This window comes from Chiloscyllium plagiosum, chromosome 3 (assembly GCF_004010195.1).
Source record: "Chiloscyllium plagiosum isolate BGI_BamShark_2017 chromosome 3, ASM401019v2, whole genome shotgun sequence".
NCBI lineage: Eukaryota > Metazoa > Chordata > Chondrichthyes > Orectolobiformes > Hemiscylliidae > Chiloscyllium > Chiloscyllium plagiosum.
In genome coordinates, this window is record NC_057712.1 from 16,939,686 (window position 1) to 16,958,970 (window position 19,285).

At 40.5% G+C, this 19,285-nt stretch overlaps 1 long non-coding RNA gene across 1 annotated transcript; it reads right to left on the reverse strand.

Moving 5' to 3' along the window:
* Positions 1-483: 483 nt before the first annotated feature.
* LOC122548619 lies at positions 484-18,271 on the reverse strand. Its single transcript, XR_006311276.1, has 3 exons — positions 18,197-18,271; positions 16,095-16,099; positions 484-517 (listed from the first exon to the last, which is right to left on the reverse strand). It is a non-coding gene; the product is annotated as an uncharacterized LOC122548619 (long non-coding RNA).
* Between the last annotated feature and the right edge of the window lie 1,014 nt (positions 18,272-19,285).

Below are 19,285 nucleotides of genomic sequence, written 5' to 3' on the forward strand. Positions count from 1 at the left end.
CAACCTCACTGCCCCGTGACCGAACACTTCAACTCCCCCTCCCACTCCGCCAAGGACATGTAGGCCCTGGGCCTCCTCCATTGCCTCTCCTTTACCACCTGACACCTGGAGGAAGAATGACTCATCTTCTGCCTCGGGGCCCTTCAACCCCACAGCATCAATGTGGGTTTCTCCTCATTTCCCCTCTCCCCACCTTATCCCAATTCCAACCTTCAAACTGGGCACCGCCCTCATGACCTGTCCCACCTGTCCATCTACCTTCCCACCTATCCGCTCCACCCTCCCCTGGGACCTATCACCTTTACCCCCACCTCCATCCACCTATCCCACTCTCAGCTACCTTCTCCCAGCCCCACCCTCCTCCCATTTATCCCCCAAGGCTCCCAGCCTCATTCCTAATGAAGGGCTTTGTCTGAAATGTCGAATCTCCTGCTCCCCGGATGCTGCCTGACCTGCTGTGCTTTTCCAGCACCACACTCTCGACTCTGATCTCCAGCATCTGCAGTCCTCACTTTCACTTACTATCACCTACCCAGAGTCTTTTCCTTGGTTTACGATCAACAATTCCCTTGAAAGTCTGCCTTCTTTTCCCTCTTTCTTCTCAGTCTCCGTCTCCACTTATCTGCCAACTACCTTCCCCCAATCTCCCCACACCCTCCCCCTGCCCCACCCTCCTGGTTATCAACATAAATATACCTTATCCTAGCTATCAGTTCTGAAGAAGGTTTCTGGACTTTAAATGCCAACAGTGCTGCCAGGCCTACTGAGCTTCTCCAGCGATTTCTATTATTGCTTGTTTCAGATCGCCAACATTTGCAGTTCTTTATTTTGTTTATAACTTGGTGTTGTCTGTGAGCATAAGCCTTTAATGGACTTTTAATAAACCTACAAGTGCTCAGATTCTGAATACAGAACCATTATTTCTGATTCATGGACAAGAAGTTCACTCTACTTTATAACAAAAGAACATTTTATCATATTTTTGCACTTAAAGCAAAAATGCTGACAGCATATGAAAGAAACTGACAGATGAACATTCTTTTACAGAACGAAGTCAGCAATATTGGAGAAAAAACACTTTTTGTATCTGCTGCAGAAGTCTTGACAGTCTGAAGGAACTAAGGAAGAGAGGGAGATGTCAGGAAAGAGTAAAAAAAAATCAGCCCAGCAATTAGTTTTATAAAGAAGCAACTGATTATTTCAGCAGCCTATTAATAGATGCTGAAATATTTGAAGTAGATGTAAAGCAGTGCACAAACTTTGAATTTTTAGCTATCTTGCTCAGAAGGGATTTTAATTGAATGTACATTATGATTCACTGCAGTAGGCCCACACCTAACAGATCAGATTTAAGCTCTATAGTTCTGCCACATCCATCATGGTAGGGGGTGGACAATGGAACAAATAACAGGAGGAGGCTCCACAAAGCCTAACACATTCAATACAAGAGACAATGCAAAAACATTTGTAACAACCTTCAGCCAGAGTTGTCAAGTTGTTAATCATCTCTAACCCCTCCGTAAACCCCCATCATCACAGCCAATTGATTTCAGTCAAAGCAATATCGAGAAGGCACTGGATGCTGCAATGGCTATGAGTCCTGACAACATTTCAGTAATAGTTTTAAAAATGTCTTCAACCACAGGCATCCACCTGACAATGTGGGAAAATACCCAGCGGCATCCTCTCTGCAAAAAACAGAACAATTGCAAATAATCAGTTCATTACTTACCAGTCTACTGTCAATCATCAGGAAAACTATGAAAGGTGAAGTCAACAGTACTACAAACTAGCACTTGAAAATAAATAACATGCTTACAGACATACTCAACTTGGAAATTGCCAAGGCCATTCAGTTCTTAACCTCATTACAACCTTTTTCCAAACATGAACTGAACTCTGAAAAGGTGAAGTGAGAGGGACTGTCCTTGACATTAAGGCAGCGTTTGACCAAGGATGACATCAAAGTGTTTCAGCAAAACTGTCAATGGGAATCACAGGAAACATGCTCCACTGGTTAGAGACATACCTGGCAAAAAGGAAGCTGATTGTGGAGATTAATCTTCTCGGTCCCAGAGCATCACTTCAGGAGTTCATCAGGATAGATACTTTACAATCAATGTGTTCAGTCTAACCACCTTCAGCTCTTCAAAAATTATCTGTCACCATATAAGGTCAGAAGTGGGGATGTCACGAATGATTGCACAATGTTCAGCACTATTCATGACACCTCAGATACTGAGGCAGCCCATGTTCATATGCAGCATGAATTGGACAAAATCTAGGCTTGCACTGATACGCAGTAAATAATCTTCACACCACTCAGCAACGAAAGAATATAAACATCAACTCTTGACATTCAAGGAGATTACCACTACCAGCATGTTGGGCATAAATTTTGACCAGATACTGAACTAGTCCTGCCATACTGTGCCTTGGAGAGCAGGTCAGAAGGCAGAAATTCTGCAGAGAGTAACTCACCGCCTGTTTCCATTTCGTAATCTTCGAGGCACAAGTCAGGATTGTGACAGAATATTCTCCATTGCCTGGATGAGTACAGCTCCAACAACACTTAAAAAGCTCAACACGAGGATACAGTAGCACACTTAATATGGTACCAATCTACTACCTTTAATGTACATTCCCATTATCACTGACGTACAATGATGGTTAAGGATACAAGATATCCTGCAGCGACTAACCAGAGAATTGTTATGTGCAAATTATACTGATTTGGAATTGTATCGCCATTCCTTCATTGTCGTTGGGTCAAAATCCTGGAACTCCCTTGTTAACAAGACTGTGAATGCCTTTAACCCCAAAGAACTACAGGAGTCCAAGAAGGCAGCTTACCTTCCCCTTCTGAAGGGCAAGCTGGGATGGGCAATAAAGGGTGGCCTAGCCAGTGATGCCTATCTCCCACGATCAAAAGAAAAAATGTTGGAATCGGTTCCAAGCAATAAACATCTGAAGATCAGTGAATGCACCGATGGCTGAATGCTGGCAGTGATCTTATTAAGGGGTGAAACATGTGAGATACCAAATGGCCTCATCCTGCTCTTTGTTTATATGCTCAGCAAAATGAATTGGAATAAAAACCTAAAGAACTGCGGATGCTGTAAATCAGAAACAAAAACAAAAGTTGCTGGAAGAGCTCAGCAGGTCTGGCAGCTACTGTGAAGAGAAATCAGAGTTAACATTTCAGGTTCAGTTCTGAGGAAGGGTCACTGGACCCGAAACGTGAACTCTGATTTCTCTTCACAGAAGCTGCCAGACCTGCTGAGCTTTTCCAGCAACCTTCTGTTTTTGATTGTGAAATAAATTGGAACAAGAGTTTTAGATTTAGATTAGATTAGATTACTTATAGTGTGGAAACAGGCCCTTCAGCCCAACAAGTCCACACTGACCCGCCACCCACCCATACCCCTACATTTACCCCTTATAACCTAACACTACGGGCAATTTAGCATGGCCAATTCACCTGACCTGCACATCTTTGTGACTGTGGGAGGAAACCGGAGCACCCGGAGGAAACCCATGCAGACATGGGGAGAATGTGCAAACTCCACACAGAGAGTCGCCTGAGTCAGGAATTGAACCCGGGTCTCTGGCGCTGTGAGGCAGCAGTGCTAACCACTGTGCCACCGTGCCGCCCACTAAGTTGCAACAGTTTTTTTTAAGTTTATGTATTCTTGCATGCCATATTTTTAGCTGAGGAGCAATTGAGCACATTGAAGAACCATTTTTAACTTGAATATTCAAAGTCCCTTAATTAATACATCCTGCTCAGAGCTAGACAATACTGTTGAGTAACTACCAGACCGGGGGTAAGGTGGGGGTCTTTCTGGGGATGGTTGATTTGCCTGGCAGCAAAGCTGGATGAAGGGGGGTCAGAGTTTTAATCCCTTGGTCGCTCTCTGGAAATGGTATTTTCCTACTGGGCACAGTGGGAGGGCTTGCAGGATCTGTTTCCTTTCAGATCATCATAGAACCCCTACAGTGTGGAAACAGGCCCTACGGCCCAACAAGTCCACACCGACCCTCTGAAGATAACCCACCCAGACCCATTCCCCTACATATATCCCTGACTAATGCACCTCACCTACATATCCTGATCTGTGTTTTGCTTTTGCCACTGTTTACCTATTATTTACTTATCTATGCTACTTAACTATGTGATCTGCCTGTGTTGCTCGCAAGACAAGGCTTTTCACTGTGCCTCGGTACACGTGACAATAGATACAATTCAATTCAATTCAATTCTCTACTGACAATTTGGTATGGCCGATTCACATGACCTGCACACCTTTGGACTGTGGGAGGAAACCAGAACACCCTCAGGAAACCCACGCAGACATGGGGAAAATGTACAAACTCCACACAGACAGTCGCCCAAGGCTGGAATCGAACCCAGATCCCTGGCACCATGCTGCACTATTATGGAGTTACACTGAGATGTTGAGGGATGGGAGATTTATCAGGGGACAGTCTATGTCAGTATTCACAGCTGAAAAGGAGGATAGTATGCCAGAAGTCTCACAGAAATTGACATAGGATCAGAGACAGGGTCTGAATAAAATTAGCTTAAGTAACTCATCAATAATAGGGAGATTAATGGCACTGAAGAGTGACAAATCCCCAGCACTTGACGGTTTCCATTCATGGGTGTTAAAGGGGAGAGGAGAGAATATTGCTGATTCCCTAACCATAATCTTTCAGCATTTCCTGGATTTAGGAGTTGTACATCTGAATTGGAAATTTGCTCATGTCGCTCCACTCCAGAAGGGTGGCAGAGAAAAACCTGGGAATTGCAGACTAGTTACCCAAACATCTGTGGTAGGGAAATTGTCAAGGATTGCGTAACTAATTGTCTTGAAAAAAATTTCAGTTAGTCAGGAACAGTCAGCATGGATTTATGAAGAACAAATCCTGCCCGACAAACCTCAGAGTTTTTGAAGAGGTGACAAAGGTGGTAGGCAGAGCAAGTGTACCAAGCGATATGAGTTGAAGGCAGACATATTGGAGTTAGGCCACAGATCTTATTGAATGGCTGAGCAGGCTTGAGGGGCGTGGATTGGGCTACTCTGGTTCTTATGTTCCCGTTAACAGAAAAATGAGTTAACCCAAAGTGAAGGGGAAGATCATGCTTTAGAAATTTGCTGGCTCCTCCAAAATCTTCAAGGCTGCATCGGACATATTCCAAACCGTAATAAAACTGCTGAAGTGAGTGCTCAATGTGTGATTTAGAAGGATTCTTTCATGAAATTGAACTGCTTCAGTGTTTAACTCACCATTTGATAAATTTGCTCAACAAGAATATTTTAGTAGCACTATACAAAGGCTTACATTCTCTAACATGCAGTTTAGTGATTCAGTTTTTTTAAAGCTGCTGGTTTCTAAGGAGGGATTTTTGTTGGTCCTGCATTGGTTTTGGCTCTTTCAGGGCAGTTTTACTCCTGTCCAGAGCAGACTATCAAGATTGTTAGGAATTTGTGGCTGGAGGACTGGAGAAGCAGTTAAGAGGGCAGATGTTTGCAGAACCACTTGGGACAAAGGACAGGGAGTGGGAAGGATGCAAGAAGACACATCTAATACAGGCCTTAAGCAAACATTTCTGTCTGAATTTCACTCAGATAGGATCTTGGGCACTTTCAAGGTATTACTGATAAACTATGCAGCTATAGCTCAAGCCTCAAAGCAAGGCTATCTGGCTGGCAAGGTCAACGTGTCCCTCAACTTTAATGCAATAGGTTCCGTCAGTGCAATAGATAGCATCTGTGAAATCTCAGAACTTTCAGCCTGCCATTGTATCAGGGCAGTCGTGAGACTCTGTCCACAAGGAGGAACAAGTTCTTTCATGGGCATAGGATGAGAATGAGAGAGCACCATTTTTTTTAAGCATCTTTCAGATTTACCCCATAATAAGAAAAGTTCAATTGGCTTGCATACTCTCCATTAGCAGCCTTTAGCTTACAAACAGATTCAACCCTCCCAATGTCCAGCTTCTTTACACCTCCCGACCATTCCTTATGCAGATTTCTGCCCAATTTCCGGGCAAGAGTCTGCCATGATCATAGTAAAAGTGGACTATCAATATACAACATAATGTCATTTGATTCTAATAACAATACCTTCATAGATTAAAGGCGGTTTTCAAATAGGACAATACTGACCTGAAGTGGCTGCTGTGATGACCTGACCAAGTTGAGCCAAGTTTGTGAAATCACAAATAAATAAGGATCAATGAGAGCCAAAATTAATTTCATTATAAAACACGCGCTGGGACTCAGATCAGCATCTCCTGGTTTATTCACACCTATCTGGAAGTTACACACTGAGATCAACTCCTGAGATTGTGGAGTATTGAGCTTTGGGAAAACAAAGGAAGACTCAGGAATATGTAAATATATCTTTCTCAACAGTTTCTTTTAAACAGCAGTCAAGGGAAAATAGATTTGTGAACAAGAACTGGAAAACATTCCCACTGCCAACCTCAAAACCAGTGTCCAGTGAAAAAGTAACTTGGAATATCAACTATGCACAGAGAACATAAGACAACAGCTACACTGCTAGAACTCTGGGCATTTTCACAACTGAAGGATCCTAAGAACTTTAAATTGTAATTGTCTTTCTATTTCCAGTACAGACCCCAGTTTTTTTTAAAGCTTACTACCTGTGTGTTTGATGTTACATAATTACTTTACAGGGTGCTAGGAAATAATTTTTTTTCACTCTGGATGTGTTCAACAGTGAGTTAAGGTGGGGAATTCAGTTTAATAATTGGCCAGGATTTAGTGAAGGTTTCAATGCTTCTAAGCTTTCCTGGCTAACTATTCAGGATAGAGCCATGGAGTCATAGAAATATACAGCACGGAAACAGACCCTTTGGTCCAACTTGTCCATGCTGACCTGTTATCCTAACCTAATCTAATCCCATTTGCCAGCACTTGACCCATATCCCCTAAACCGTTCCTATTCATATACCCATCCAGATGCCTTTTAAATGCTGTAATTGTACCAGTCCCCACCACTTCCACTGGCAGCTTATTCTATACACGTACCACCCTCTGTGTAAAAACATTGCCCCTTAGATCCCTTTTATACTTTTCCCCTCTCACCCTAAATCTCTAGTTCTGGATCCCCCATCCCAGGGAAAAAAGTTTGTCAATTTATCCTATCCATGCCCTTCATGATCATATAAGCCTCTGACACTCCAGGGAAAACAGCGCCAGCCTATTCCACCTCTCCCGACAGCTCAAATCTTCCAACCCTGGCAACATCGTTGTAAATCTTTCATAATCGTCCAACTCCTCCAAAGTCTCTAATTCTGTAACTCCAGAGAGTTACAGAGATCAGATTGTTGATTATCAGAAGTTTCAACTGCCTGGGAAACTCCCACAGAATCAGTTACTTTGGAAATTTGCATGGTCCCAGGTCATAATTCCTGTCTACAGTTCAGCAATGCCCTATCTTCCTATCAGGAGATTTGGGTCATTTTTCTACACAGACACACAGAAGGAAAAGTATCTGAGCATGTTTACCTACAGATGAATAATTTAACAGCAGATTATAAGCAAGAACCTATAATGAAATTATATTCGTTCAAAGGCTACTCCACTGACCATTCACAAATAAAAGGAAATAAACAAGGCTGCAGTTAGCAGGTTAACAAACAAGGAGCATTCTATTTCAATATAACCATTCTCTGAATGTTATGGTAATATTATTAATTCAGTTAGACCATTCGTTGATGCTTGCTCCCAACGTGTAGATGTTAAAAGAAAAGATAAACTTTTAAGAATTATTCTTTGGTGTTTTCTTTACTTTAGACAGTAGCCTGAGTCCATGAGTCCATCCTTATGTCATTAAGCTGATTATACCTTCTCTCTTTACATAGATGCATAGAATGATAAAACGTACAGCACAAAACAGACCATTGAGCCCAACTGGTCCACCTCTTCCTACTATCACATTTCAAAAGAACTCTCTAATCTTTTGACTTTCAGATGCTTCTCTAACTTCTCCTGAACAGCAGTTATGCATCTCAGCCATTGTGTTGATCCACATCCAAACTATTTTTCAGGTATAGAGCAGGATCATAGAATCCAAACAATGTAGAAAGAGGCCATTCAGCCCATCAGGTCTGCACTAATCCTCCAAAGAGCATCCCATCTAGACCCAAACCCCCACTCTATCTGCATAACCTCACATTTACCATGGCTAATCCACCTAGCTCACACATCCCTGAACAATACGGAGCAATGTTTGAAGGGCTTTTGCCTGACTTGCTGTGCTTTTCCAGCACCACACTCTCGCCTCTGATCTCCAGCATCTGCAGTGCTCACATTCTCCCAATTTCAGCATGGCCACTCAATGTAACCTGCACATCTTTGGATGGTGGGACAAAACCAGAGTATCTGGCGGAAACCCATGCAGACATAGGGAGAATGTGCAAACTTCACAGATAGTCACCCGAAGCTGGAATTGAACCCAGGTGCAGTGAAGCAGCAGTGCTAACTACTGAGCCACCATGCTTACATAAACTACTTCTTGTGCCTTCTTTACAGAAGACTTGTTAGTGGTTATTTCTTCACCATTTAATGCTAGTTAGTCCATTGATTAGTATTACAATGATGTTTGGCAGCAGCATATTTACTTAAAGATCCTGTCATAACCAGGTGCCAACTGCAATATAGTACCTTTGGTGCAGGCTGCTGTCTAAAGTGAAGAAAACACCAATGGATAATCCACAGCAATCCGAAGAGAAGAAAAAATTTCACACAATAAGTTTCAGACTGGAAGTACTCTAGAAAACAACAGCCTTTTTCTAAAGCTGTAAATCTGACAGAATTAGGGAACTAATATTATTAAAGGGCTTTGCAAGGACTAAAGAAAGTCTCATGAAAGCAGAAGACCTGAATCACAATCTGACAAAAATGCAGCGACTTAGGACTCGGCGATAACTTACGAAAGGCTATAAGTCTTTACAGTGCTGATGTGGCTGGGAAGGGAAAAGAAGGCATAATTCGTTTTTAATCATTGCTTTAAAAAAAGACCATAAATTTCATCACACTCCATTTTATTATCTACTGCAGAATAAATCTTTTACTCAGACACATTATTTAAAATTTCTTCAAATGGCACATCATTAGTGAAATTAGACCTATAAGTCAAAAGAGACACTGATGTAAGTTAAATAGACGAGCCCTGAGCAAAAGGAAAATCTTTATTCAACAACTGAAATTAGTTAAAGTGCAAGATTGCCTCTTCTGGTTTTAAAAAGGTGCAAAACAGTTGGGAAGAGAGAAATAGTGTGCATTCTTCATCTTGCTCTGAACGTTAGGAGATCCACCATGAATAAATGTACAAATAGCAAGGAAGCACCATCTTAAATTTGCATGTTGGGATTGTTTCATTTGCTAAAAGATTTAAAACGATTTACAACATCTGAAATGCTTCCAAATTAATCTTAAGATTTGTTGCAGAGAGTCTTTGCAATACAGAAAAAAACAACAATGATTTGATGAAAGAAGCTCCTAAAACAGTACAAAACAATATTCAAATGCAATACTAAGCTTTATTAGAAGATTATTTTGCTTGGTCAATCATTAGAATTTATTGACAGTCCCTTCAAGCTAGAATTTTTCCTACAAGTTTTATAACAAATAAATCGAAACAATTCAAACTTGAAGAAAAATGGAAAGTGCAGTCAAATTTAAATAATTTTAAACGTATTTCAACATTTGAAGTGAGTAATTGAATTTAAACAAAGAAATGGGGTAATATAGTCCATGTTCAGGCAGATACAAGGTTACAGATACTTCAGGCAGAGAATTAAATTTGTCAGCGTGGGAGAAAAGTCAATGTGAGGTATACAATTGCTTCAGATCTACACAACAAATCACAAGCAGAACAAATTTGTTCCAAAAAAAGACTGTATTTCTGTGGGACCATTAGAAAACCATATTATGGGAGGAAAAACTGAAGCAAGATCATGATACTTTTGATGTCTTAAAAGCTTTCGACAACTATTTGATAATTGTTTCATTTTCTGAAAGGTGTAACAAGATTTGCAACATCTGAAATGCTCATAAATTAATCTCAAAATTTATTACAGAGATGTCTTTGCAATACAGAAAAAAAAAATCAATAATGATTTGAAGAAAAATGCATGTCCTAGTGGAGGCTTATTCTGTGAATAATACAATTTTTGTATGGTGTTTGGGAAAAGTATTGACTTTTTTATGGATGTAAGCAATGTTATTACTGTTGTATAAGGACCGTTAGTTTCTGATTTTTGCACTTGTTTTTAATCCATGCCCCTCTTTCTTGTAAAATTTAGATTATTACAGTAGAGTTGGGTGCTGATTTTGTTTGTGTGGTGTTTTTACTTCACATTTTGAACAGTGACTCCAGTATCGAAAGATTTGCACAATCTTTGCATTGCTTTCTCTTGTGATTGGTTGAAGTGTTTTACCTGATGATGGATAGGTTTGGATGATCTTCTTAGTAAACTTCCCTAATGTGCAATCTTCTGCTTGTAAAAGATCTGAAAGAGATGAAGAAATTCCGATGACAGTTCTGCCTCTAATTACAACTGCTTGCAATTACTGCAATGATAACTGATGAAGTTGTTGACAGATTCTCCTGGAAATTGCTCTTTCATCATATATTAGTCTTTCTATAATATTTTTACATCACAAAGTAAAATAATTGTCAAATGCCTTGAACGATTGCTTCATATTTACAACACAGAAAAAACCCAACTTCACTGGGCTGAAAAAAATCATTTATTTGTTACTCATCATTGAAAAAATCTTCAAGACTTGACTTGGAGAAAACTTTGGTAGGATCATTATCAAACTGTCGCGAACTCCTAAAATGATGGGTCCAGAAAGCGTCGTTATTCAGAAAAGAGATTTCTAATATTCCATGGCCTTTGTCACTGATAACAATAGAAACAAATAAACTTATAACTTCAGGTAAAAGAGCAGGTGTCCCACTGGAAGATCTTCACATGGATCTACCTTGTGACAGCCACAAGAAAATGTGTACTTCTCTTGCCAACTCAATTTTCTTTATTACATACTTCGAAGAAATTAAAGATCTCCACAGACAGCGGGATAGGCCCCAGCAAGTCCCACTGCCCCAAAGGTGTCCGCAACATTCCTGAACAGGTTGATCTATCCAAAAGGAAATCACATTGCAATCAGTTGCGAGCAGTGGACATCTCTTACAACAATCATCACAATCTCTTACAACAATAACTTGAATCGAGAATTTAACAAGTTTCCTGATGGCACTTAAACGTACAGACAAATTCTAACATTTGTTTTAGTGTCCTGATCTGTTCTGCCCTGCTGCGATGGGTTTTTGAACTTCAGAGGGTATTCGTACCTGATGATGTTATACTAATGTTAGCCCCTGTAACATAAGAAGTAGATGCAAGCAATATGGTCCTGAAAGATTCAATAAAACTTTATTACAGATCCTGGTATATATGTCACTGGAATTCCACACCAGACTAATACTGAGCAATTTGATTCCAAATAGTTCCACAAGCATCTCATGTAGTAAGTGGCCTCAGTTCAGATGGAGACTGAGACTTTTATAAGATCATCTTTGATGATGTTATTATGAGCATGAATCTTTGAGAGATATAATGTATGCAAACTAAGACTTAACAACAGAACTCCACCCCACTGACCTTTTGAAGTGTGCAGGCCCTTTAGGTTTTATTGCAGTAATGCAGCTCAAAAAGGAGTTGAATTGTGTGCATTCTGTAAAGGAACAAGGAACATTGATTTGAATGTGTTTTTTAAAAAACTAGTAACTCTCAATAAATTAGCCACAAACGGAATTCTCTGCCAACTATTCTGAATCATATAATTCCGAATTGCCAAGAACTCCAGTCTGTTAACACAACATTTTGTCACCACCAGATGGATACCATTACTTCTTGTGCACATTTTGAGAATGATGATATCACCCCGTAGCTAAACTTTTGGCTGCTAATTAGAACAGATATTTATTATTCTGAGACATGAAACACTTCTTTAATTATCGCTCTATTTATTATCTTCCCATGCTGTTGCATGCACAGTGAGGAAGGCCACAGCTCAGCAGACAAAGATGTATTAATATTGAAATAGAGTCATAGAGATGTTCAGCATGGAAATATACCCTTCAGTCCAACTCATCCATGCCAACCAGATATCGTAAATTAATCCAGTCCCATTTTCCAGCATTTGGCCCATATCCCTTTAATCCCTTCCTATTCATATATCCATCCAGGTGCCTTTTAAATGTTGTAATTGTACCAGCCTCCACCACTTCCTCTGGCAGCTCATTCCATACACACACCACCCTCTGCATGAAAACGTTGCCCCTAAGGTCCCTTTTAAATCTTTCCTCTCTCACCCTCAACCTACGCCCTCTAATTTTAAGACCTTGTCTATTCACCCTATCTATGCCCCTCATGATTTTATAAACCTCTGTAACGTCTGTTAGCTTTCGCTCCAGGGAAAATAGCCCTAGATTATTCATCTTCTCCTTATAATTCAAACCTTCAAACCCCAGCAACATCCTTGTAAATCTTTCCATACCTTTAACATTTAATAACATCTTCCCTGTAGCAGGGAGACCGGAAGTGAACATGTTAGAAGGTATTCGGTTTAAGCTGCTAACTCAGGAGTGGCACCCACAGGGTGGCAAGTGAGTTGAGCCATTCGGGACGTCGATCCTAGCTTTTTGTTGAGACATATTCAAGAAATCAGAGTTAGGGGAAGATACCACAAGTCAGTTCAATGGCCTGCTCTATTCATTGAAGAATTATATTGTATGTGGTTTCTCAAGCTTCCCAGCTTATTTTTACACACGTTTATGTGGTTGTAAAAGGTCAAATTTGTTAGCTTTTTTAATGATGAATATTTTGACAGGATACACTTGTGAGTAAAATGTTCATCATACATCATAGCTAGTAGTATATAAAGCATATTTGTAAATCCAATTTCTGATTTAAACAGAGTCACTGTTTCTGCTCCTGTGTGGCTATGTAAATAACTCCTGATGGCCAGTAATTGTTAGGCAGATGTAAAGAATGAATTAGTGCATTTAATGATTAAGTAAGCATTTTTAGGCCAATTGAACTCCTGGTTAGAACTGCAGCAGATGGCAAAAAGTCCAGCCAACTATAACATAGGGTTCAGGATACTTTATCACTCAGGCTTAATCTGAATGGGTGCTGATCGTCTTCAATTGAATTCAGGTGAAGAGACGGTGACTAGGAGCAAGCTTTCGAGAGGCCTGTCGTGGCACAGTGGTAGTGTACTTGCTGCTGGGCTAGTCATTCTCCAGCTCAAGTCGCGCCTGCTCCAGAGGTGTGTAATAACATCTCTGAAAAGATTGATTAGGGCAATAGGTTAAATAAACATTTAAGAGCAAGATTCCAGGCAGCAAGAGCACTCCTATTCCTATTGGTCATCAAGGAGACTAAACTCAACGCATATGCCTCTCACTGCCCTAACTCTACTTGTTGCCCTGGCTGGTTCCAATTTAAATCACACTTGAGCCCTAATGTTGTCACTTGATCCTAAATCAATATCTATGATGGCCCCTAACCATTTTAAAATGTCTTTTTCATTTGCTCAAGAGAGCAGGTTAAGGTTACCAGCCTCCACCACTTCCTCTGGCAGGTCATTCCATACACGTTCCACCCTCTGCCTAAAAAGGTTGGCCCTAAGTTTTGGACTCCCCCTCTAGTTTTGGACTCCCCCACCTCAGGGAAAAGTCCTTGTCTATTTAGCCTATCCATGACCTTCACGATTTTATAAACCTCTACAAGGTCAACCCCCAGCCTCCAACGCTCCAGGGAATATAGCCCCAGTCTACTCAGCCTTTCCCTATAGCTCAAACCTTCCAACCCCAGCAATATCCTTGTAAATCTTTTCTGAACCCTTTCAAGCTTCACATCCTTTCAATAGCAGGGAGACCAGAAGTGCACACAGTTTAGTTTAAATTTAGACATTATTTATCCTAAAGTTTGAATTTACACTAGTGTTGTGCAAGTTTTAGAATGGCATTAACTTGTGAATATCATATTAAACCAAAATTAGAGAGAGAGAGATTTCCTGGGGTGATAATGGGATTTTGTTTGCATTGTGAGAGTTGTACTATTCGACAGAGTAAACACTGAAAAGTTTTGGCTTGATTTCTGCTTAGAAGAATGAGGGTTTTTTTTTTAGGGAAACCCCATAATTTTGAAAGTTGAGTTTTTCAGTTCAGATAATTACGAGCTGAAGTTAGATGTAAGAAAGAGTTCCTCCAAAGAAAGGAGCTAATTCAGAAGATTTAGGAAACAGGTTACCTCAGTTTAAGGATTTTGAGAGGTTCAGACCATATATATTTGGTTAGAACCGTGAATCTCAAAGTCTAAGCTCAGTTGTGCGAATACTCAAGGAAGAGGCCATCAGACCTTCACAAGCAGAATTTTTTTTAAAAAGGTACATTTTAAGTTGAGAGGAGAAAGATTTAAAAAAGACATGGGGACATTTTTTTACACAGAAGCTGATTCTTGTGTGGAATGAACTTCCAGAGGAAGTAGTGGATGTGGGTACAATTACATTTAAAAGACGTTTGGATAAGTACATAAATAAGAAAGATTTGGAGGGATATGGGCCATGTGCAGGCAGGTTGGACTAGTTTCTTTGGGATTATGTTCGACATGGACAGGTTGGATCAAAGTATCTGTTTCTGTGCTGTATGACTCCATAACTCTATGTAAAATCTATGCATGTGATACATAAGGCAATTCTCTCTGGCACTGTAAAATTATGGTATTGGGGTGGATGGCTTTGTATTTTTATGTTTTGAAATCTTTCTTTTTTGTGTAGATAGGTTTTTTTTTTTCTTTTTTGAACAATAAACTTGTTTTATTGTTGAAACTAAATCTCTAGTATTGCGTATTAGTGTTTCAGTGAAAGAGAACCTCATTGATCAAAAAAAGATCTATCAAGCCAGGTTTTAGTCTGGGATCTGACCTGTCCACTAATAACATCAGCTGGGATCATAACAACATGAAGTAACATGGTATTAGGTTTAAGGTTAATCAACTTATTTACTCTCCTTTGCGATTTTAAATTAATTCATCCCACTAACCATTAATCACTATAGAATTCCACACCACAAAGCAGTTTCTGAACAAAAACACACTGGTAACTTATTGTCTTAATGCGAGTTCCACAAGATATGCAGTATTGAAATCAGTTTAGATTAGATTAGATTACATTACAGTGTGGAAACAGGCCCTTCGGCCCAACAAGTCCACACCGACCCGCCGAAGCGCAATCCACCCATACCCCTACATTTATTCCTTACCTAACACTATGGGCAATTTAGCATGGCCAATTCACCGACCTGCACATCTTTGGACTGTGGGAGGAAACTGGAGCACCCGGAGGAAACCCACGCAGACACGAATAAATCCATATCAGTCAAGCATATAGAATAATTTGCACAAGAGTTAATCATCAATACTTGCCAAGTTATGCTCTGTTAGCTCTAATGAGTTGACATTAAGGCACCCCATTGTCTCATTAGAAAGTTGTAAAATTTAATGCAAGACAGGAGAAACTTTGAAGAGAGGGATGCTTAACAGATAGCTTATTCCTCCTGAATGGTTTCTTAAGGTAGCAGAAAGTGGCATCAGAAGGTGACTTCCTGCTATGAAATCAGTCAAAAACCAAGCGCACACAACCTAAATTGGAATGATCATGTGCTTCCTGCTTTGTTACACTCTGTTCCTTCGTCTAAGTCATAACATGGAATTCTAAATAGTTGAAATGTCTGCACCGAACCTTGTGACACCTCATTAGTAATTGCCTTGACAATGACTCATTTGTTCCAAATTTTTTGTTGTTCTTTAACAAATACATTATCAATTCTAATATATCATCTCCAGTCACTGAAGTCCTGTGTAATAACCTTTCATGTAGCACCTTATCAAATATATTTTGAAAATCCTTAGAAATCTCTGCTAGATTTATCATACATAATTTCCCTCTCATAAAATTATATTGATTAGTGAATACACAGACCCTTCCTAGAATACAGGAACATTTGGAAGAACACAGTCAACGGATCCTGATTTGTCCACAGTGACTTTGTGGTGCTTATTGTGTTAAATACCTAGACTGCTAAGACACCCAAATCTCTGTTTTATCATCAATATTGCTTGTTTAACAATGATTCTGTGGTCCTCCCGGTTTTTATTATACTTGTGTTACTTAGAAGCAGTGAAATTACAGAATGTTGTCATGTCCAAACATTTGCAGGTAAGGTGGATTGGGCCTGGGAAACTATCCATAGTGTCCAGGGATATGTAGGTTAGGTACATTAGTCAGGGGTAAATGTAGAGTAAAAGGGTAGGGGAATGGGTCTGGGTGGGTTAATCTGCGAAGAGTTGGTGCGCACATGTTGGGCCAAATGGCCCGTTTTCACACTGTAGGGATCCTATGATTCTATGATTCTATGGTCACATGTTATCCTGAAACAACTGTCCTGCCACGTTCCTGGGATAGGAACAGGAGTAAGCCTTTCTGGAGGTTGAAAGTGAGGACTGCAGATGCTGGAGGTTAGAGTCAAGAGTGTGGTGCTGGAAAAGCACAACAATCAAGCAGCATCTGAGGAACAGGAGAGTCGACATTTCAGGCAAAAGCCCTTCATCAGGAATGATTGGAGGATGGGAAATTATCTTTAGTGTCCAGGGATGTGTAGGTTAGGTGCATTAGTCAGAGGTAAATGTAGAGTAATAGGGTAGGGGAATGGGTTTGAGTACCCATTCTGAAGGATTGTGGGCTGGCATGGGATAGACAAGGGAAAGTGAAAGCGACAGGGAGTACAGAGTTACATGGAAAGATAAGCGGCAGGATAGCATGTGTGCAGGCAGATTTAAACTTGAGGCAGACTGGAATTGCAGCAAAAAGGAAGGATAACTTAGGACATCTTATGACTTCCGATATCTCTAATGATAAGAAAGTTAACATTAAGGCACTTTACCTGAATGCTCGTAGCATTCATAACAAAGCAGATGAATTAATGGCACAGATCATCGTGAATGATTATGATGTGGTAGGCATCACAGAGACGTGGTTACAGGGGGGTCAGGACTGGCAGTTAAACATCCAAGGATTTTCAACTTATTGAAAAGACAGGGAGATAGGCAGAGGAGGCGGGGTTGCCTTGTTAGTTAAGAACAAAATTAAATCTATGGTGCTGGATGACATAGTGTCGGATGATGTGGAGTCTGTGTGGGTGGAACTGAGGAACCACAAAGGCAAAAAAACCATAGTGGGAGTTATGTACAGATCTCCTAACAGTGGTCAGGATCCAGGGGCGCAACATGTACCGGGAAATAGAGAAGGCATGTCAGAAAGGCAAGGTCACAGTGATCATGGGAGACTTCAATATGCAGGTGGACTGGGTAAATAATGTTGCCAGTGGATCCAACGAAAGGGAATTCATGGAATGCTTACAGGATGGTTTTTTAGAACAGCTTGTCATGGAGCCCACAAGGGAGCAGGCTATTCTGGACCTAGTGCTATGTAATGAACCAGACTTTATAAAAAATCTTAAAGTAAGGGAACACTTAGGAAGCAGCAATCATAATATGGTAGAGTTCAGTCTGCAGTTTGAAAGAGAGAAGGCAAAATCGGATGTAATGGTGTTACAGTTAAATAAAAGGTAATTATGAGGGCATGAGAGAGGAACTGACGAAAATAGACTGGAAGCAGAGCCTAGTAGGGAAGACAGTAGAGCAAAAATGGCAGGAGTTTGTGGGTATAATTGAGGACACTGTACAGAGGTTCATCCCCAAGAAAAGAAAGATTATCCGGGGAGGGATTAGACAGCCATGGCTGACAAAGTGTTAGAAATGGGGTAAAGTGTTGTTTTTGCAGATATAGAAAAAGCATACAGAAAAGGGGTACAGCAAGAGAACTATTAACTCTGCAGGTATTTAGGGAAGAGTATGTCTACTTTTCAGTGCATAATTATGGATAAATAAGTACTAACTTTAATGTAGATTTATTAAAGAAAATAATTCCCTTTGCCATAATGTTTAAAACAACAATTTCAGCAAAAAGCTAAGATTACTGAAACATATAAGCACGAAAAAGATACATTGTTAAGATGTATGTACAAGAATGGAATGTACCTATGGATAATGAAAGAAGTTACAAAGGGGAACATCGAGATACGAGTTTAGCCTTATGACAGCACGTGCAGGGGGGAAATTGCCAACTTGGAAAGAAAGGGGCAATGGGCGTGGAGCATAGATGGGTAGAGGTGAAATAGTAAGAGTGATTGGGTAATTGGGAGTCTGGAGAGATGACCTCACTCAGCTCAAAGGGATGATTGGAAGATCACTGTTGTAACCCCCTTGTTCAAGAAAGGATCAAGGCAAAAGATGGAAAATTATAGGCCAATTAGCCTAACCTCGGTTGTTGGTAAAATTCTAGAATCCATCATTAAGGATGAGGTTTCTAAATTCTTGGAAGAGCAGGGTCGGATTAGAACAAGTCAACATGGATTTAGTAAGGGGAGGTCGTGCCTAACAAACCTGTTGGAATTCTTTGAAGAGGCGACAAGTTGGTTAGACCAGGGAAACCCAGTGGATGTGGTCCATCTAGACTTCCAAAAGGCCTTTGATAAGGTGCCACACGGGAGGCTGCTGAGCAAAGTGAGGGCCCATGGTGTTCAAGGTGAGCTACTGGTATGGATTGAGGATTGGCTGTCTGACAGAAGGCAGAGAATTGGGATAAAAGGTTCTTTTTCGGAATGGCAGCCGGTGACAAGCAGTGTTCCCGCAGGGTTCAGTGTTGGGGTCGCAGCTGTTCACGTTATATATTAATGGTCTGGATGAAGGGATTGGGGGCATTCTAGTGAAGTTTGCCGATGATACGAAGTTAGGTGGATAGGCAGGTAGTACTGAGGAAGTGGGGAGGCTGCAGAAGGATCTAGACAGTTTGGGAGAGTGGTCCAGGAAATGGCTGATGGAATTCAATGTGAGCAAATGCGAGGTCTTGCACTTTGGAAAAAAGAATACAAGCATGGACTACTTTCTAAACAGTGAGAAAATTCATAAAGCCAAAGTACAGAGGGATCTGGGAGTACTAGTCGAGGATTCTCTAAAGGTAAACATGCAGGTTGAGTCCTTGATTAAGAAAGCAAATGCAATGTTGTCATTTATCTCAAGAGGGTTGGAATATAAAAGCACCGTTGTGCTACT